We start from the raw sequence: 22,088 nt of genomic DNA on the forward strand, positions 1-22,088 counted from the left end.
TACACCTAAGTTGTCTCTTTCATTAACTCTGTTGCTTCTCAAATGCAGTATATATATATTTACCTATATAAAGTGATGCAATAAAATCAGTACACATAAGGTTAAGCCTGTTTGAAGAAAAGAGCTTCCTTGGACAATAAAATTAATGATAAGATAATCTCATTTAAACCTGTTATTAAAATAATAACCCATATTGAATTATTCAGAACCCCAAATCTCGCTTTTTAAAAATCAAGGGTCGGCAGGGCGCGGTGGCTCACGCCTGCTCAGCACTTTGAGAGGCTGAGGCGGGCGGATCACGAGGTTAAGGGATCGAGACCATCTTGGCCAACATGGTGAAACCTCGTCTCTATTAAAAATTACAAAAATTAGCTGGGCGAGGTGGCGGGCGCCTGTAGTCCCAGCTACTCGGGAGGCTGAGGCAGGAGAATCGCTTGAACTCGGGAGGCGAAGGTTGCAGTGAGCCGAGATCGCGCCACTGCACTTCAGCCTGTCGACAGAGCGAGATTCCGTCTCAAAAAAAAAAAAAAAAAAAAAGGAAAAAAAAAATCATGGGTCTCTGTGCGGAATAAATTAACTGCAAATCCCCAAGACGACTCTCTCATCAATATTTCAATCCATAATTTAACAAACACACACAGACATCCCTTATAGTGATACAGTTCCAGGCCTTTCTTTGGGCATCCTCTGATGTGTGTGTGTGACTAAGAAGAAGAATAGCTGAATCACATCCAAAAGCGAGTCCTCCCAATTAAAAATCTGTAACAAAAATCAAGACAATGACAGCATTCCATCTGCCTTTTAACCTCAACAGCTCCTCCTCCCAAGCCGACCAACCTACTCCTTTCCCTCATTTCCCCCCAAACTGAGAAATCATCTCGGAGGCCGGAGGCAGAAAGGGACGGTAGGTGGCCGGGCCCCGCTGCCTCTCGCGCCTCCCGGGGCCCGCCACGCACGGTGCCAACCGGTCCCCGCGGTCGGCCGCATGAGCGCAAAAGCAGGGCAGGGAGGTGAGCAGAGCCAGAGTTCAGAAGGGGCCACAAGTTAGACGAGGGGCTGGGAAAAAAGAGCCTTTCCCAAGGTTACAGAAGCGTGCCGAGCGTGAGAAGCAGCACCTCGCGCGCAGACTCGCCCGCCGGCCCGGGGGCACCGCGGAGCCGCCCACCCGCTAGAAGGCAGTGCGGTCCCGGCTCGGCCCAGCCCGGCGCATGCGCCGCAGCCCCTCCTCCGCTCCCGGCGCCCGCCCCTCCCTCTTCCTGGCGGGTCTGGGGCGGCGGCGGCGGCGGTGGCGGCGGCGGCGGCGGCGCGGTGACGTCAGGGCGTTGGGGCAGCTCCTGTGACAGACGGAGCTGGAGCGGCGGGGCGGCGGCGGAGTCCGGCGGCCGGGAGAGCGAGTGAGCGAGCGGAGGAGCAGCGACCCGGGGGTCTAGGGAGCGAGAAGGAGAAGGAGGGGAGCGCCCGGGCGCGAGCGAGAGAAACCGCGAGCGCCGAGCTTGGGCTCGAGCCCCGGAACGGCTGAGGAGCTCGCCCGCTCCCCTCCCCTCCCCCTCCCCGGGCCCGGGCCCAGCGCGCCATCCTCCCCCCCTCCTTCCCTCCCTCCCTCCTTCCTCCCTCCCCTCTCCCTCCCCCTCCCCCGCCGGTGGATGGGAGTGAAGGACGGAAGAGGCCCTGCGGAGGCGGCGGTGCAGCGCTCCGGTAAGGCGGCGCGGGTCTGCGCCCTCCCCTCTGTCTCTTCCACCGCGCCCGGGCGGCTGCAGGCCGGACCCGGCGGCCTGACGATGTGGCTGCGCCGGTCCCCTCCCTCCCATTCTCCCCTCCCCCTGCCGCCGCCGCCGCCTCCTCCTTCTTCTTCTCTCCTCGCTCTCAAAATGGCGGCCGCGACGGCCGTTGAGTGAGAGACCCGGAGGAGGGGGACTGTCCGGGGAGGGCGCTGCCCTCGCTGCTCTCCTCCCGGGCCCGGCTTTGGGGGCTGCCGGCGCCGCTGCGACCCTCCCCGCGGCCCTCCCCAGGAAGGGATCGCCCTCCTCCCTGGGTGACTTAGCAAGAAAAGTATTCTTGGGTAGGAAGGGCGTGGGGACCAGGTAGCTCTCTGATCCCGGGGAAAGGGCTCGGCCCTGCTCTCTCCGGCCGCAGAGACGAGCACCGCAGTCCCCACCCCACCCTCAGTTGTGGGCTCGGGGACCGGCTCAGCCCCTCGCCGCCGGGGCACCCATTGGGCCTTCCAGGCATTCCGTCCCCGACTGGTCCTTAAGATGGGGTGGACCAGCGGAGGGTGGCCCAGCGTCTCCCCGGCCCCCAGTGCGGCGGTCCAGCCTCAGCACCCGCCGAGGAGAGGCAGCCCGGCCCACCGAGCAATCCGCAGCATCCACCCACCGAATCTGGCAGGATTTTCTTTCTGCCACCGGCTCCTCGATCGGGAGTTGCCTTTTGATGCTGTTAACATTCAGCTTCGAGGCTCCCTGCCATTCCCCTTCATCTAATCTCCTCTCCCTGCCCCTTTGGGAAACGCAGTGCCTGTGCATATTTACCCTCTTAGCCTCCCACACGAGAAAATGCCTTTGAGGTGGTCGGCACATTTTGACTCTGCCCCTCTGAACGTAACAGTAGACGGGAAGAGGTTTTCAGTATTTAGTAGGAGAGAGCAAGGTACCTTCGCTTTATTTGTTAGGCTGCCTTTCTTCAGTGACTTAGCAAGAAACTCCTTGGGAAGAGGGCAGGAATTTTTCTTTTGGGGTTTCGGCCCAATTTATATCAGTCTTTTGGTTAAGAAAATATGCCTTTGAAGAGGAGGACCAGATTTGTGGTCTCGTTCTCAATGGGCGATGTCATGCCAAGGTCCCCCCTCCCTCTTTCCTTAAGTGGCAGTCCGGACAAATAGAGATACTACTGTTATTCTCATCTCTCCTTTAAGCACACAGTCTTTGAGATTCGTAAGGTTTTAAACGCCAAACAAGAAATTTATGCCATTTTTGGCAATTCTGTTTTTGTTGGGGGAGTGGGTTATTTTGTGTGAATTTCTTTTCGAGGCTAGGGCGGAGGAGAGACACTGCTTGGGCCTTTCATACCAGTAATAATGTCATCCCTCCCTTTTTGCCACAGGAGTGTTTGCTTTTTTTTTTTTTTTTTTTTTTTTTTTGCTGCAGCAGGGCTTGATCGCTGCGGGGTCCAGTCTCATAATCAGGAAAATTTCCTGTTGACTGTGTCATAGTGATGTTGAATATATAGTAAAAGCTTTTACTTAAAAAATTCTGATTTGGTTTTAAGGCATCAGCTAGCTTTTAATCTCTAACGGGTGTCTTTTAGGACACGGTTTCACAAAATAATTGGCAGTTGGAAATTGCAGTTTTTAATAAAGCAGAAGAGTAATCTGTATTTAGGGTGATTTCTTTCGTGTTCATTAATGATCATTGTTTGGATTGCTCAGAAGGGGGGAATCTCCTAAAAGAAATTTAAGGCTGGTATATATTTTTTAAAACCAGAAAGGAACCCAATTTTTCACATGAAGTATTTCTGTATATGCTGATTTTGATGGAGCAAGCCCTACGTTGGTACCTCCCCCCACATCCTTTTTTTAAAAAATGGGCTAATATTTGTGGATGCTGTGAACAGCCATTGAGCCGAGAAGACTGGGTGGAGTAAGGGAGCAGAAGCTGTGAAATGCTGGATTGCCCTTTCAGAGCGTCTTTCTCTAGCTTGTGTTTTGTAAGGTTATTTGATATGAATGGTTGCTACAACTAAGTAATTTCTCTGTTGTAAATCTTAAAATCTAATGTTTTCCACCTTTTTTTCATGATGGGCATTGAATGATTGGAATAAAAAGCAATGTCCTTGCTTTAAAATAGACACTTATTGTCTCTGTATTTGTCCCTGTGTGTGTATATATTAATATATAAAGATACACATACATCTACACTCTTGTTGATTTTTTTATTATTCTAGTCATATAAGTATAAATTAATGTCAGAAATATTTGGCAAGAAATAGGAGGTACAAGAAAACTGCAAAAATCTAAGAAGAATACTGCAGTTGTTTTACTTAAAACAGTAAATCTATTTGCGATTTTAAAATAGTGAACATAAAAGGTGGGAAAAAAAGGAAAAGATAATTTGCACGAAAGGCCCTTTGGACCTTTTCTCTTGTGTTGCTCCTTGAAAGGGACCTTTTTGTGAGATACTGTCATAAGAGGGTAGGTCATTTTAATGCCTTGTATCAAGCATTCACATGAGTAGACATCTTCAAAAGAATTTCACCTATATGTGGTAAATGTGATTTTGATTTAGCCTTATGAATGCTTGTCAGTGTATGATTTGTTTTTGCATTTTTGTTCTTTTAAATATGATTAGAAAGTAGAACAGTTAGTATGGTGAGGAAATGAGTAAGGTTGGGAATGATAATTCACTTTATTATGTGTCTGACATATCCCTATTCCTACTGTTTGTAGGTATCAAAGCACACTAAGGTCCAGGTGCAATGGCTCACGCCTGTAATCTCAGCACCGGGGAGCCCGAGGCGGGTGGATCACCTGAGGTCAGGAGTTGGAGACCAGACTGACCAATATGGTGAAACCCTGTCTCTACTAAAAATAAAAAAAATTAGCCGGGTGTTGTGCCATGCGCCTGTAGTCCCAGGTGCTTGGGAGGCTGAGACAGGAGAATGGATTGAACCCGGGAGGCGGAGGTTGCAGTGAGCCGAGATCACGCCACTGCACTCCAGCCTAGGTGACAGAGCAAGACTCCGTCAGAAACAAACAAAACCCTACACACTAAGAGTGGTGATTTTTCAGTAGCTTATTAATCAGGAGCTTAAGATAATTTGACGTAAATAAGAGAGCTTTAGTTCCAAGTGTATGTAGTGTATGTAGTGTTTTTTGATACATGTTGAAGAATGTTATGCTTAATTTGTACATTAATTTTTAAAATTATTCATAGTTCTTATATACAACTTTTAATGAGGTTGGAAGGAATTTTTTAGTACAATTATTTGTTACCTATTTTTCCAGATAAAATATCTCCAGTTTAAAGAGATTTTGAGATGTTTCTGGGAAGGAAAAATCAGAACCATAATTTTTGGTTTTCTATTTAGAACGTTCGTGTCTGGTTTTTCGTTTTTTTTTTTTTTTTTTTTTTTTTTTTGAGGTGGAGTCTTGCTCTCTTGCCCAGGCTGGAGTGCAGTGGCGTGATCCGGCTCACTGTAACCTCTGCCTTCTAGGTTCAAGCGATTCTCTTGCCTCAGCCTCTGGAGTAGTTGGGATTACAGGCGCCTGTCGCTACACCTGGTTAATTTTTGTATTTTTAGTAGAGATGGGGTTTCACCATGTTGGCCAGGTTGGTCTTGAACTCCTGACCTCGTGATCCGCCTGCCTCTGCCTCCTAGAGTTCTGGGATTACAGGCGTGAGCCACCACGCCCTTCCCTATTTTCAATTTTTAAAAATAATATAAATGTCTCTCTCTCAGTTGTATACTAAATGACAGAGACAGAAAGTGTGTGTGTGTGTGTGTGTGTCTGTGTGTGTGAGACTTTATGGCTTATATTTTAAGTATCCAGCAAAAAATAAGACCCTCTTGTTTACACGTGGTTCATCTTATTCATAGTTTGTCATCTTTGTAAATAAGCCATGGACGCTATAGAAATTGTGAACATTAAGATGAAGCTGTCTGGCCAGACACGGTGGCTCATGCTTATAATCCCAGAAATTTGGGAGGCCGAGGCAGGTGGATCTCCTGAGGTCAGGAGTTCAAGACCAGCATGGCCAACATGGTGAAACCCTGTCTCTACTAGAAATACAAAAAAATTAGCCGGGCGTGGTGGCACACACCTGTAGTTCCAGCTACTGGGGAGACTGAGGCAGGAGAATCGCTTGAACCCGGGAGGCGGAGGTTTCATTGAGCCGAGATTGCACCATTCCACTCCAGCCTAGGCAACAAGAGCGAAACTCCATCTCAAAAATAAATAAATAAATAAAACAAGATGAAGATATCTTAAAAAACAAACCTAAAGCAAAATCTTAGGGCAGAGTGAATTTTCCATATCTTCCCATTGAGTTCTAAAGCAGTGAGTCATGTGCTCTTTTGCCAAAGGGACTTGAGGCTGGGTTGGTTTTAAACCAAGCTGGCCATTTCTGCTTCTGGTCCTAAAGTATTTTTTACTTGCCTGTACGTCCCTGTTACAAAAAAATTTCATTATGATGGGTAACTTATTTTTATGTGCTTTGGACAGAGAGAAATAGTTAGGTTTTGAAGTGGAAATTCTTTGCCACTGTTCTTATTATGTCATCTACAGTACAACTGTTAATTTTTTTTTTAAACTTAGAAAGTTGCTCTATTTAAAATAAAGCTAATGGTATATAATATGAGCTCTGAAAAAAGGCGAACCTACCGTTCTCCAGAAGATGTTTAGCTGTAAATTGAATCCTCGTCATTGAAGGCCAAACATTTTGAGAAATCTGTATTTCATGAAGAAAGATGCTGCATTATGTAAGCATAATAGTTAACTGCAGTGAAGGCTTTTTGGGTTGTTCTGACTTTGTTTCTGATTTGATGTGGCACTTTTTGGCTAGTCATTGAAATGGAACCTTAGTTTAACTTCTGTTACATATGTAATTTTTAACCTTGGCATGGCAGTTATAGAATTTAATTGATATTTGTGAAATGCTTTCTATTCATTGGTGGCAGGCATCGTAAGCACTTATTATTTTATTTCTTGTTTTCTTTTTAAAAGATGGTGGCTTCTTGTTGAAACTTACCTAGATAGGACTAATCTGCATTTGTCAAGGATGCTTCTGGAACGGTACTCTCTATTGTCATTTAACATTGTCATAAACATTTCTCTAGAACTTTATAAATATTGAGCTTGGTACTCATTTTCATTTGTTCTTCTGTCAGCTGCTTTTTGAGGTAGATTGGTATTTTTACGGATGAGAGAACTAAAATCCAGAGAATTTTCCTGTCGAATGTTAGGCTAGTGACTAGAATAAGGTAAATATTGTAGTCACAGAACTCTTGGGTACTGCTTTGTAAGATCACACGTTCCTTCTTTCTATAACGATTGGACTCCTTAATCTTTGTTAATCTCTTCTAAAATGGTGAAAGTTGGTGGCATTTATTGCCTACATCATTTAAATTGGCGTTTATTAACATATGGTCTTGTGTTGTTGACTGCTTTGCATGCATAAGCCTTTTGGCATTTGAGTAGCTTCTCCCAAAAATGCCTAATACTGCTTTACAGATAGTATTAGTAAGTAAATAAGTACTAGTTGCATTTGACTGAACGAACGATTATATGAAAGGAAATGTGCTATCCTGAAGATCTCTGTAATAGCTCCAGTGATCTCGAGAGAATTAAGGTGATGGAAGGAAGAGTGGCCGCCTTTCCTATATGGAGATTTTATGTTCTCTGAGGGAACGGTATTACACTTTGACTGAATTCCTTTTTTTTTTTTTTTTTTGAGATGGAGTCTCGGTCTGTCGCCCAGGCTGGAGTGCAGTGGCACGATCTCGGCTCACTGCAAGCTCCGCCTCCCGGGTTCACGCCATTCTCCTGCCTCAGCCTCCCGATTAGCTGGGATTACAGGCGCCCGCCACCTCGCCTGCTAGTTTTTTTTTTGTTTTGTTTTGTTTTTTTTAGTAGAGATGGGGTGTCACCGTGTTAGCCAGGATGGTCTTGATCTCCTGACCTTGTGATCCGCCTGTCTCGGCCTCCCAAAGTGCTGGGATTACAGGCTTGAGCCACTGCGCCTGGCCCAGAATTGTTAAGTATAAAAAGTGAATTAACTCAACTGGACAAATTACCTATACATTTTGATTATCTGCTTTTGGGGCTCTTATGTTAAACAAGAATTGACAGTTAACTGAGGCCATTCAGAAGTTTTCTGAGACTTTTTACAAAAGTAAAATTAAGAATCTTTGAATATTTTAAGAAATTTAATTTTTGAAAGCATTGTAGAAAGTTATATGTTTATTAAAATTTTACAGTGTGGATTAATCCATTTTTAACCTTTTTTTTTTTTTTGAGGTAAGAGTCTCACTCTATCACCCACGCTGGAGTGCAGTGGCTCGATCTCAGCTCACTGCAACCTCCGCCTCCTGGGTTCAAGCGATTCTCATGCCTCAGTCTTCTGAGTAGGTGGGACCACAGGTGCATACCACCACGGATGGCTAATTTTTGTGTTTTTACTAGGGAACTCCTGGCCTCAAGTGATCTGCCTGAGTTGGCCTCCCAACGTGCTGGGATTACAGGTGTGAGTCACCACGCCCAGCCCAATCCATTTTTAATCTAAGGCAAAGATAGAAGAATATGTTTTATGGGCTGAGTGCGGTGGCTCATGCCTGTAATCCCAGCACTTTGGGAGGCCAACGTGGGCAGAAGGCGATCAGGAGTTCCAGACCAGCCTGGCCAACATGGTGAAACCCTGTCTCTACTAAAAAATACAAAAATTAGCCAGGTGTGGTGGCGGGCGCCTGGAATCCCAGGTACTAGGGAGACTGAGACGGGAGAATCACTTGAACCCAGGAGGCGGAGGTTGCAGTAAGCTGAGATTGTGCCATTGCACTCCAGCCTGGGCAACAGGAGTGAAACTCTATCTCAAAAAAAAAAAAAAGAATATGTTTTATGATATGCTAGTGTTTTATCTATTTCTCTTTTCTTCTCTTTTCATATTTTTATAAAAAATATGCTAACTACAAAAGAAAGAAGGTGGAGATAAATGAGTCAGATGTTTTGATTATTTAGTATTTTGGTTAAGTTTTCTTTTTCTTTTTGAGACGGAGTCTTGCTCTGTTGCCCAGACTGTAGTATGGTGGCGTGATCTCGGCTCACTGCAACCTCCGCCTCCTGGGTTCAAGCGATTCTCCTGCCTCAGCCTCCCTAGTAATAGCTGGAGTTAACAGGCGTGTGCCACCACGCCCGGCTGATTTTTTATTGTTAGTAGAGATGGGGTTTCGCCGTAATGGTCAGGCTGGTCTCAAACTCCTGACCTCAGGTGATCCGCCCACTTTGGCCTCTGAAATTGCTAGGATTACAGGTGTGAGCTACCATGCCTGGCCTTGGTTAACTTTTTATGGGTGAGAAAAGGCTATACATTTAGCATAGTCAGAGAAAATGAAATAATTTGTTGACTAAACCCATATATGAATATTTATTTATTTATTTATTTATCTTTCGAGAATGAGTCTCGCTCTTGTTGCCCAGGCTGGGGTGCAATGGTGCGATCTTGGCTCTCTGCAGCCTCTGTCTTTTGGGTTCAAACAATTCCCCTGCCTCAGCCTCCTGAGTAGCTGGGATTACAGGCATCTGCCACCATGCCCGGTGAAGTTTTTTGTATTTTTAATAGAGATGGGGTTTCACCTTATTGGCCAGACTGGTCTCGAATTCCTGACCTAGTGATCTGCCCTCCTTGGCCTCCCAAAGTGCTGGGATTACAGGCGTGAACCACCGTGCCCAGCCACACCTGGCTAATTTTTGTTCTTTTATTTTTTTGTTTTTTGAGACGGAGTCTCACAATCTTGTTGCCCGGGCGGAGTGCAATGGCGCGATCTTGTCTGTCTTCAACCTCTGCCTCCTGGATTCAAGCAATTCTCCTGCCTCAGCCTCCCAAGTAGCTGAGATTACAGGTGCCTGCCACCACGCCTGGCTAATTTTTGTATTTTTAGTAGAAATGGGGTGTCACCATGTTGGCCTGGCAGGCCTTGAACTCCTGACCTCAGGTGATCCTCGTGCCTCGGCCTCCCAAAGGGCTGGGATTACAGGTATGCACCACTGCGTCCTGCCTAATTTTTGTATTTTCTGTAAGAAGTGAGGTCTCGTCACGTTGCCCAGGCCAGTCTCAAACTCCTAGCCTAAGCAAACTGCCTCAAGCCATCTGCTCACCTCAACCTTTCGGTGTGCTGGGATTACAGGCATGAGCCACTGCTCTCAGCCTAAGAAAAAATATTTTTAAAGTTGACAAATGTAGAAATAAGGAGCTAAGATTTGTCAAAGAGATGAATAAGTAATGAAATATTCTGGTTATCAAAGTTTATCATATATGAATGAACAGTGAAAAAATTGGAAATAACAGAATTAACAAATTTTAATTTGTCTTTAATGGTTCAGCAGTCACTTAAAAATTTTTACAATATTACCATAATGCTATAATCTTTATCATCACAAATCCCAACGTAAAAATAAAAAAAACCCCACATAATAAAATGATTATTCATGCTTTCTGGCTCTTTGACTCGGGCTAAATAAGTGTTCTGCATAATGTATGTCCTTAAAGAGAAATTATCTCCACCTACTGAAAAAAAGAAAGAAAACAGCAAGGACCTGTAAATGTGAGAGTTTCAACAGGCCTGTAGTTCCCATTTTTATGGAAGCATCATAATACCACCCCAAGACATCAAGAAGACACCTAAGATCCGAAGTTCTTAGAAGAATATTGCTTTTAAAAACAGCAGAAATAATACTTTATGTGGCACTCAACCTTGACTTTTTTCTTTCTTCCTCTATATTCAATTACCTTGTCTTGCCAATTTTACCTTCTCAATATTTGTTGAGTTAGTCCCCTTCTATCCATACTTACCATTACTACTACCACCATCATAGTTCACATAATCTCTTACCCAACAAATTTCACATAGTCCCTCTAACTCTTGTTTTGCCCTGTTAACATCTTTGTGCTACGTAGTCCCCAGTCATCTATCTAAAATGAAATCTGACCATATCACACTTCGCTACTTAAAAGAACCGTTCCTTGGCTCCCTTTGTATTTATTTAACAAATATTTACTTAGCACTTACTAATATGCCAGGCACTGTTTTAAGCGCTTTACAAATACTCCTTTACTCCTCACAACATTCTAGGAGAATTTAGCGAGCCCTTTGTAACAGCTTTGTAAATAGCAGAGCTAAAAGTCTAACCTCAGGTACGGAGGCTCCACAGTTGGGGCTTTCAGCCATCCTACTGTGCTGACTCCCTCTTTCCTGTAGTCCACATACTTTAACACAGTTTTCAAGGTCTTTGATCACTTCGTTTCATTTCTAATCAAGCCCCACCTTACTCAGTCTAGTATATATATGCCTCCTCCCTCCCCACTGTGTGATCTTTATGATTCTACTCCTGCTGTTCTCTCTGTCTAGAGCAACCTCTAGTATCTCAGAACAGAGTGCAGTGAATACATTTTGACAAAAGAATGATTTTTTTTTTTTTTTTTTTGAGACAGGGTCTGGCCCTGTTGCCCAGGCTGGAGTGCAGTGGCTAACTACAACTCTGCAAATCCTGTGCTCAAGCAGTCTTCTCGCCTCAGCCTCCCAAGTAGCTGGGTCTACAGGCCCATGCCACCATGTCCGGGTAATTTTTGTATTTTTCAAAATATAGGCCAGGTGCGGTGGCTCACGCCTGTAATTCCAGCACGTGGGGAGGCCGAGGCAGGTGGATCACCTGAGGTCAGGAGTTCGAGACTAGCCTGGCTAACATAGTGAAACCCCGTCTCTACTGAAAATTAAAAAAAATTAGCTGGGCATGGTGGCGGATGCCTGTAGTCTCAGCTACTTGGGAGGCTGAGGCAGGAGAATTGCTTGAACCCAAGAGGTGGAGGTTGCAGTGAGCTGAGATTGCGCCACTCTACTCCAGCCTGAGCAACAAGAGCAAAACTCTTGTCTCAAGAAAAAAAAAAAAGTATGTATATGTGTATACACACACACACACACACACACACACACACACACACACACGTTGTTTTTATTCAATTTCATAAGAAGGGGGAAAATCTTCATTGACATTGGGTACTTTGAAATTTTCTCCAGATTCTTTTTTTTTTTTTGGAGACGGAGTCTCTGTCTCCTAGACTGGAGTGCAGTGGTGCGATCTCGACTCGTTGCAACCTCCACCTCCCAGGTTCAAGTGCTTCTGCCTCAGCCTCCTGAGTAGCTGGGATTACAGGTGTGCGCAACCACGCTCGGCTAATTTTTGTGTTTTTAGTAGAGATGGGGTTTCACCCTGTTGGTCAGGCTGGTCTCGACCTCCTGACCCCATGATCATCCCACCTTGGCCTCCCAAAGTGCTAGGATTACAGGCATGAGCCATTGCACCCGGCCAGTTTTTTTTGAGATGGAGTTTGACTCTTGTCACCCAGGAGTATAATGGCGCAATCTTGGCTCATTGCAACCTCCACCTCCCGGGTTCAAGAGCTTTTCCTGCCTTAGCCTCCTGAGTAGCTGGGATTACAAGCGTGTGCTACCACGCCCGGCTAATTTTTGTATTTCCAGTAGAGACGGGGTTTCACCATATTGGCCAGGCTTGTCTCCAACTCCTGACCTCCGATCCCCCCACCTCGGCATCCCAAAGAGCTGGAGTTACAGGTGTGAGCCACCGCACCCTGCCAAGATTCTTAATAAAATGATTAAATGGCTAGGAAAGTCATTGTACTTGCTATTTTAAAGCTGTCATGAGTTGTTATGGTATACCTTGTATATGATCTATGTCACTTAGGCTATTGCACAGCCCATCAGATCTCCCCACTGAAAACAGCCAAAAGATGATGCTTGATCTGAATCTTAAAGAATGAATAATTGGGCCAGGCATGGTGGCTCATGCCTGTAATCCCAGCACTTTGAGAGACTGAGGTGGGTGGATCACTTGAGGTCAGGAGTTCGAGACCAGCCTGGCTAACATGGTGAAGCCCTGTCTCTATTAAAAATACACAAGCTGGGCGTGGTGGCTCACGCCTGTAATTGCAGCACTTTGGGAGGCTGAGGTGGGCGGATCACGAGGTCAGGAGATCAAGACCATCCTGGCTAACATGGTGAAACCCCATCTCTACTAAAAATACAAAAAATTAGCCAGGCGTGGTGTCGGGCGCCTGTAGTCCCAGCTACTCGGAGGCTGAGGCAGGAGAATGGCGTGAACCCGGGAGGCGGAGCTTGCAGTGAGCCAAGATCGCGCCACTGCACTCCAGCCTGGGTGACAAAGTGAGACTCCGTCTCAAAAAAAAAAAAAAAAAACAAATAAAAATACACAAATTAGGTGGGTGTGGTGGTGCATGCCTGTAATCCCAGCTACTCGGGAGGCTGAGGCTGGAGAATCGCTTGACCCGGGAGGAGTATTGGAGTGAGCTGAGATGGCCACTGCGCTCCAGACTGCTGAGCGACAGCAAGACTCTGTCTCAAAAAAAAGAATAATTGGAGTGAACGTGGGAGGTCGTTTTAGGTAGAGGGAACAGCAACAGCAACATACATAGTCAGAAAAGCTTGAGAAACTATTTTGTGTATGCTGGTAATAGTTTGGAAGAGGGGATTGTAGAATTTGAGATTGGAGAGGCATGTCTGAGCCAGATTGATATAATTTGTATATTCTGTATAGCTTGTAGGCAAGTTGGAAGTCATTAAACAATTTCAAGCAAAAACAAACATTGTGAGATGATGTGTATTTTAGAGAGATTATGTGGATGGCAATGAGGAATGTGGATTTTGGAGGTCATGTAGACCTTTTCAGGAAATAACGATTAGTGCTTGAAGCAAGACAGTGACAATGAAGGTTGCTGAGTGGAAAAAGGTTTAGGAGGTCCAGGTGTGAATGAGTAGTGTGATGGGAGAGGCAAGTTTAAGCAATTCAGATTTGTAGTTTGGGTGACTGAGTGGAACTGAGAAACTAGGTGTTATTAGCCAAAGCAGAGAATAAGAGGAGGAGTTGTATAAAATATTACATAAAGCAGCCAGATAAATGTTCCTGAAACACAGTTTTCAAGTCACTTTGTTGCCAGAAACCCATCATCAGCTTTTTACTGTCTTTAATGAAAATGCAAAGAACACAATGGCAAAACATGGTACTGAATAGGTGTTTGTTGACTCCTAAATGGGCACTCAAATACTTCTCTTACGTGGCCTGGCTTTTCATCCTTTTTCTTATTGCCTTCCACGTCTACTGTGATTCAGCTTTGGGAAGATATTTTCTGTTCCTTTTGCTACTTTGTTCCTGCCCCACCCCCCTTATGCTTCAAATATGCCTACCACGTTTTCCATTTCCAGGCAGTCTGTTCTAATTTTTCCACCTGGAAGAAACTTTCTTTTCTCTGAGTTTGTAATCTTATAATAAGTACCTATTTTTCTCTTATAGCATATATAAAATATATTATCTGACTTGTCAAGTGAGTTAATGCATTTAAAGAGTCTAGGAATGACACCTGGAACATAGTAAGTACTCAATAAATGTTGTTACGGTGATGATTGGTGGTGATGATGATTAAGATGAGGTGACCTTTACTTTCTGCTTTCTTGTGATGGCAAAAATGATTTGTTGTCTATCCTTGGACACTAGGAAAGCAAAGTCGTTTACTTTGCTTATGTATATAAAAGTGCAAAACTGAAATGATTCTTGAGCTGTAGGTGAGGGATATACAAAGGTAGACAAGCCCTTACATATTGACTATTTTGTTAAGCTTCACCACAGTTGTTTGAGGTAGGTGGTAGTATTGGTCCCTTTTTAAAAAATGGGTAAAGGGGTTAGGAAGTTTGCAAATTTCCCCAAGGTCACACAGTTTGTAAGGAGCCAGATTGATGTATGAATCTTAACTATTCGACTCCAAAGTTCTTCACAGGAGGGCTTCATATATGTAGGACTTACCCTTCAGGGCTTTCATTTCATTTATATTTCCAACTTATTACCTGTCAGAAAGCCTATCATGAGACCTATGCCCAATGAAAAAAGTGCTTTTTGAGTTTTCTTTTTTTTTTTTTTTTTTTTTTGAGACGGAGTCTCGCTCTGTCACCCAGGCTGGAGTGCAGTGGCGCGATCTCGGCTCACTGCAAGCTCCACCTCCCGGGTTCACGCCATTCTCCTGCCTCAGCCTCCCGAGTAGCTGGGACTACAGGCGCCCACAACCGCGCCCGGCTAATTTTTTGTATTTTTAGTAGAGACGGGGTTTCACCGTGGTCTCGATCTCCTGACCTTGTGATCCGCCCGCTTCGGCCTCCCAAAGTGCTGAGATTACAGGCATGAGCCACCGCGCCCGGCCTTGAGTTTTCTTTAATTTTTTTTTTTTTTTTTTTTTGAGATGAAGTTTCACTCTTGTTGCCCAGGCTGGACTGCAATGGCGCAATTTTAGCTCACTGCAACCTCTACTTCCCGGGTTCAAGCAATTCTGTCTCAGCATCCTGAGTAGCTGGATGTGGGCGTCTGCCACCAAGCCCAGCTAATTTTTGTATTTTTAGTAGAGATGGGGTTTCACCACATTGGCCAGGCTGGTCTTGAACTCCTGACTTCAGGCCCGCCTTGGCCTCCCGAAGTGCTGGGATTACAGGTGTGAGCCACTATGCCTGCTAAAGTTTTATTTTGTGTATTTATAGTTTAATTTATTTTTTATTTTTATTTTGGAATATGTCAAATGTTAAAAGTACCTGCAGTAATATAACAAAATAGCCATGTAACTATTACCAGAATTGACAATTGACAGATGTTAATTAACATTTTGTCATATTTGCTTCAGAGCGGTTTTTTTTTTTTTTTTTTTTTTGAGATGGAGTCTTGCTCTGTCACCAGGCTGGAGTGCAGTGGCGTGATCTTGGTTCACTGCAAGCTCCGCCTCCCAGGTTCATGCCATTCTCCTGCCTCAGCCTCCCGAGTAGCTGGGACTACAGGTGCCCGCCACCACCCCCGGCTAATTTTTTGTATTTTTAGTAGAGACAGGGTTTCGCCATGTTAGCGAGGATGGTCTTGATTTCCTGACCCTAGTGATCCACCTGCCTCAGCCTCCCATAGTGCTGGAATTATAAGCGTGAGCCACCACACTCGGCCTAGAGCTTTTTTTAAGAAGACATTATTACAGTTGATGTCTTTTTGTTTTTTATTTTGAGACAGAGTCTTGCTCTGTCACCAAGCTGGAGTGCAGTGGTGCAATCTCCGCTCACTGCAACCTCAGCTTCCGGGGTTCAAGAGATTCCCCTGCCTCAGCCTCCTGAGTAGATGGGACTGCAGGCACGCACCACTACGTCCAGCTAATTTTTTTGTGTGTTTTAGTAGAGACGGGGTTTCACCATGTTGGCCAGGATGGTCTCCATCTCCTGAACTCGTGATCCACCTGCCTAGGCCTCCCAAAATGCTGTGATTACAGGTGTGAGCCACCATGCCCGGCCTTTTTTTTTTTTTTTTCTTTTTCTTTTTTTTCCTTTTTTGAGATGGAGTCCCGCTCTGTCACCCAGGCCGGAGTGCAGCGGCACCATCTCGGCTCACTGCAGCCTCCACCTCCTAGGTTCAAGCGATTCTCTGCTTCAGCCACCCGAGTAGTTGGGATCACAGGCCTGTACCACCATACCCGGCTCATTTTTGTACTTTTAGTAGAGACAGGGTTTCACCATGTTGACCAGGCTGGTCTCAAACTCCAGGCCTCAAGTGATCCTCCTGCCTCAGCCTCCCAAGGTGCTGGGATTACAGGCGTGAATCACCACACCTGGCTTGATGTCCCTTTTGTACTTCTTTCCAATCGTGTCCGCCTTCCTCTTCTCAGTAGTAAAGTTTCTAAATGTTGTATGTAGCCCTTTGTTTCATGTTTTTATGCATTTGCATTTGGGTGTATCCATAAACAATATATAGTAGTGCTTTATAGATTGTTAGAATTTACATGAATATTCTACTGTATATCTATATTAATCTACTTGGTTTTGTTTCCTGTTTTTTAGATGCATTATTGATATATATAGATCTAGTTTGGTTGTATAATTTCTTATATATGATACCATATTTTCTTTTTTTTTTTTTTGTGAGACAAAGTCTCACTTTCTTGTCCAAGCTGGAGTGCAGTGGCACAATCTCAGCTCACTGCAACCTCCACCTCCCGGATTCAAGCGATTCTTCTCCCTCAGCCTCCTGAGTAGCTGGAACTACAGACACGCACCACCATGCTCGGCTAATTTTTGTATTTTTAGTAGAGACGGGGTTTCACCATGTTGGCCAGGCTGGTCTTGAACTCCTGACCTCGTGATCTACTGGCCTCAGCCTCTCAAAGTGCTGGGATTACAGGCGTGAGCCACCACACCTGGCCCTATACCATATTTTCTTTATGTTTAGACTACAGAAATGGGCAATTAGGTTGTTTACAGCTTTTTACTATTACAGACAATGCTGCAGTGAACATAAGGAAGGTATTTGCTAATGAGATAATATGATGTATGTGTTTGGGGTGGGCGTGGTGGCTCACGTCTGTAATCTCAACACTTTGGGAGGCCAGAGCAGGGGATCACTTGAGGCCAGGAATTTGGCACCTGCCTGGGCAACATAATGAGACCCTGTCTTTACAAAAAATAAATTAGCCGGATGTGGCGGTGTGTGCCTGTGGTCCCTAGGAGTTTGAGACTGCTGTGAGCTGTGCTTGTGCCTCTGCACTCCAACCTGGACAACAGGGTGAGACCTCATCTCTAAAAATTAAAAATGATTTGTTTTTGCACTGCAGAATTCACCCTTAGGTTAATTAAATAAAATATTTCTTCTTTGGTGATATTTATGCCTTGAGTTGAATAAAGAGAATGGATAATATTATTGCATCAATTTTAGAGTATAAATTTCTTTTTTTTTTTTTTTTTTTTTTGAGACGGAGTCTCGCTCTGTCTCCCAGGCTGGAGTGCAGTGGCCGGATCTCAGCTCACTGCAAGCTCCGCCTCCCGGGTTCCCGCCATTCTCCTGCCTCAGCCTCCCGAGTAGCTGGGACTACAGGCGCCCGCCACCTCGCCCGGCTAGTTTTTTGTATTTTTTTTAGTAGAGACGGGGTTTCACCGTGTTAGCCAGGATGGTCTCGATCTCCCGACCTCGTGATCCGCCCGTCTCGGCCTCCCAAAGTGCTGGGATTACAGGCTTGAGCCACCGCGCCCGGCCTAGAGTATACATTTCTAAACTGTTCCATTTTCTTCCGTCTCTTCAACCATTCAAACAACCCGACCGGGCGCGGTGGCTCAAGCCTATATTCCCAGCACTTTGGGAGGCCGAGATGGGCGGATCACGAGGTCAGGAGATCGAGACCATCCTGGCTAACACGGTGAAACCCCGTCTCTACTAAAAAATACAAAAAACCAGCCAGGCGAGGTGGCGGGCGCCTGTAGTCCCAGCTACTCGGGAGGCTGAGGCAGGAGAATGGCGTAAACCTGGGAGGCGGAGCTTGCAGTGAGCTGAGATCCGGCCACTGCACCCCAGCCTGGGTGACAGAGCAAGACTCCGTCTCAAAAAAAAAAAAACAAAAAAAAAACCCCATATTTATTTATTATCTAGCCTGGGGTTGAATACTGGCAGCCTTATATTTCTCTTTGCATTGATGGTTAATATTTTTTTGAGCCAACATTTAAAAACTAGCTGTTTTACATAAAGTCTTTATTTTTTGGTTATCTTGTAAAACTAGGAGCTCTCTCAACAGGCGGCCCACATTTTCCCATGACAACTGTTTTTTTTTTTTTTTTGAGACGGAGTCTCGCTCTGTCGCCCAGCCCAGGCTGGAGTGCAGTGGCGCGATCTCGGCTCACTGCAAGCTCCGCCTCCCGGGTTCACGCCATTCTCCTGCCTCAGCCTCCCGAGTAGCTGGGACTACAGGCGCCCACAACCGCGCCCGGCTAATTTTTTGTATTTTTAGTAGAGACGGGGTTTCACCGTGGTCTCGATCTCCTGACCTTGTGATCCGCCCGCCTCGGCCTCCCAAAGTGCTGGGATTACAGGCGTGAGCCACCGCGCCCGGCCGACAACTGTTAACCTAAGCTGAATTACAGCTGCCTTCTTGAATTTTTTTTCCCCCCGTACTGGAGATAGGGTCTCATTCTGTTGCTGGGGCTGGTCTCAGACTCCTGGGCTCACGTGATCCCCCTACCTTGGCCTGCCAAAGTTCTGGGATTGCAGGAGGGAGCCACTGCACCCAGCCCCAGCTGCCTTCCTTTAGATGAGCATAAGCTCTCCAGTGCAACAAGTTTCTGGTACTCTCTGTTGGTGTTTATTATTGCCCTTATATTGTTTATGGTGGAGAAATACTTCTCTATTGATAATGTTTCTTTCAAAAATGACAAAAAGTATAGCTTGACAGCTGTAATATTCAAGAAAAGTGGAAAAGAGTATATTTTTCTGGAAATGAAGAATTTTTTTTTTTTTTTTTTTTGAGACGGAGTCTTACTCTGTTGCCCAGGCTGGAGTGCAGTGGCACTATCTCGGCTCCTGCAAACTCCGCCTCCTGGGTTCAAGCAATTCTCCTGTCTTAGCCTCCCGAGTAGCTGGGATTACAGGCGCGAGCCACCAGGCTCAGCTAATTTTTGTATTTTTAGTAGAGACAGGGTTTCACCATGTTGGTCAGGCTGGTCTCGAACTCCTGACCTCGTGATCTGCCCGCCTCAGCCTTCCAAAGTGCTGAGATTACAGGCATGAGCCACTGTGCCCGGGGCTGAAATGAAGAATATTTTAATATATATCTTTTTTAAGACAGAGTCTTGCTCTGTCGCTCATGCTAGAGTGCAGTGGTAGGATCTTGGATCACTGTAGCCTCTGCCTCCTGGGTTCAAGCAATTCTTGTGCCTTAGCCTCCCCAGTTGCTGGGATTATGGGCGTGTGCTACCATGCCCTCCTAATTTTTATATTTTTAGTAGAGACAGGGTTTTGCCATGTTGGCCATCTGGTCTTGAACTCCTGGCCTCAAATTATTTGCCCGCCTCAGCCTCCCAAAGTGGTCAGATTACTGACTTGAGCCACTGTGGCTGGACAGTAATTTTGGTTTTAATTGAACTTTGAAAACACGACTGTATCACTGGTGTTCCATTTCTAGCCGACTCAGACTTTCACCTGGCAAGTTGGTCTCTGTATTTGATTTGTAACTCCTTATTTAAAGCAAATTTATGAGGATGCATAAAACTACAAAATGCCTCAGATTAAAAGTGAGGAGAAAGAAGAAACAAAAACAAAAGGTAAAGTCCAGTCAGGATATGGGCAAAAAAGGTTTGTTATAATTTTCTTGCTACAGGCAGAGCACAGATTTGACTCTGAGCTTTCTAGGAGCCAGCAGGAGAGAAAAACTTGGTAGTTTATTTTTTTACAGTGTCCTCAAGATAAAAAATAAAGTAGATAGTTCAGAAAGATAGCTAACCACTTGGCACTATCAGGCTAGAACCACTTGGCACTATCATGTCGAATATTTTGGCTTCCCTGGGCCGCACTGGAAGAAAAAGAATTGTCTTGGGCTACACATAAAATACACTAACAGTAGTTGATGAGCTTAAAAAAAGTCACACACAAAAAAGTCAGTGTTTTAAGAAAGCTTACAAATTTGTGTTGGACCACATTCAAAGCCATCCTGGGCTGTGGGTAGCACAAGCTTGGGCTAGAGTTTCTCATGGGGTTCTTATAAAGAGGATTATATTGCAATTATTATTATCCTCTTCAACATCTCTAAGGTAGATGGATGACAAGTATTTAAGTAGTCTTAGTATGGGAGACCAATCACATCACATGAGTCAGTCTTGAAAGAGTGGATAGATTTGTCTTTCAGTGTCTGATGAGTGGATGAGTTTCCTTCAGCCCAGCTTTTTAACCTCCTTGGCAGGTACCTCCATACATCAAATACAGACCATTCATATGTAGGATTTAAATTATTCTGTGAAAATCTAATTTTACCCAGAATAGAATTTGTGGGAGTGACTACATTAAAATCCTTGTTAGAAAATAATTTCAAATCTTCTTCATCCTTGTCTTTCTTCTAATTCAAAGGTGGGTAGAGAATATTCTTCCAGAATATCCAAAAGTGGTAAAACATGAAGAAATATAGAAAAAGGCCAGGCGCGGTGGCTCACGCCTGTAATCCCAGCACTTTGGGAGGCTGAGGCAGGCGGATCATGAGGTCAGGAGTTCGAGACCAGACTGACCAATATGGTGAAACCCTGTCTCCACTATACAAAAATTATCCCAGTGTGGTTGTGCGTACCTGTAATCCCAGCTGCTCAGGAGGCTGAGGCAGGAGAATCGCTTGAACCTGGGAGGCGGAGGTTACAGTGAGCCAAGATCGCGCAGTGCGCCACTGCACTCCAGCCTGGGCGACAAAGTGAGACTCTGTCTTGGGGCAAAAAAAAAAAAAAAAAGAAAGAAAATAAGAAATATATATATATATATATATTTTTTTTTTTTTGAGACTGAATCTCATCGCCCAGGCTGGAGTGCAGTGGCGTGATCTCCACTCACTGCACCCTCCGACTCACCGGCTCAAGCAATTCTCCTGCCTCAGCCTCCTGAGTAGCTGGGATTAAACTGGCATGCCACCACACCTAGCTAATTTTTGTATTTTTAGTAGAGACGTGGTTTTACCATTTTGGTCAGGCTGGTCTTGAACTTCTTACCTCAGGTGATCTGCCCACCTCAGCCTCCCAAAGTGCTGGGATTACAGGCGTGAGTCACCTCCCTGGCCATTTTTTTTTTTTTTTTTTTTGAGACGGAGCCTCTCTCTGTTGCCCAGGAGTGTGCAATGCGCCATCTCAGATCACTGCAATCTCCGCCTCCTGTGTTCAAGCGATTCTCCCTGCCTCAGTCTCCTGAGTAGCTGGGATTACAGGTGCCCACCACTACGGCCAGCTAATTTTTTGTATTTTTAGTAGAGATGGGGTTTCACCATGTTGGCCAGGCTGATCTCAAACTCCTGACCTCAGGTGATCTGCCTGCCTCAGTCTCCCAAAGTGCTGGGATTACAGTCGTGAGCCACCGCATCCAGCCCTAATTTGTTACGTCTTACTTTCAAAGCTTGATTCCTTACAAACATTTGTTGAATGCTAGAAACTGTGCCTGATGCTAAAGATGCAAAGATTGAATTTAGTTTAGTGTTTGCTGCTAAGCAGGTCAGTCTGGTACTAGTGACAACTTAATATACGGTTACAAATAATGTGAGAGGTAGCACAGTTTAGAATGAGTGATCTTTCAAATTTGTCTTAATAGTGGAGAAGTTTCTCCAAAAAACTATGTGGAAGCCAAATGTATAAACAGATAAAAACAGAATCTTGCCTACTTGGCCTCCTCTATGTCTTCATGCCTACTGTTTGAACAGTTGGTGTGGAGACAAAAAACAAACAAACAAACCTGGTGTGCATCCTGGCCCTGCTACTTTCTAGCTGTTTGACCTTGA

At 45.0% G+C, this 22,088-nt stretch overlaps 1 protein-coding gene across 4 annotated transcripts in view; it reads left to right on the forward strand.

Moving 5' to 3' along the window:
- The first annotated feature begins 862 nt into the window (after positions 1–862).
- PAFAH1B1 (platelet activating factor acetylhydrolase 1b regulatory subunit 1) overlaps positions 863–22,088 on the forward strand; it is a 109,558-nt gene continuing 88,332 nt past the window's right edge. For 3 of the 4 annotated variants that reach the window (XM_065532581.2, XM_074018215.1, XM_005582483.4), the window contains exon 1: positions 1,342–1,695. The gene's annotated coding sequence lies outside the window, so the exon portion shown is untranslated. Of the gene's footprint in view, positions 1,011–1,341; positions 1,696–22,088 lie in introns of those variants that run through there. The other variant, XM_065532582.1, reaches the window with a different exon arrangement.

Source organism: Macaca fascicularis, chromosome 16 (assembly GCF_037993035.2).
Source record: "Macaca fascicularis isolate 582-1 chromosome 16, T2T-MFA8v1.1".
In the NCBI taxonomy this organism is placed as follows: Eukaryota; Metazoa; Chordata; class Mammalia; order Primates; family Cercopithecidae; genus Macaca; species Macaca fascicularis.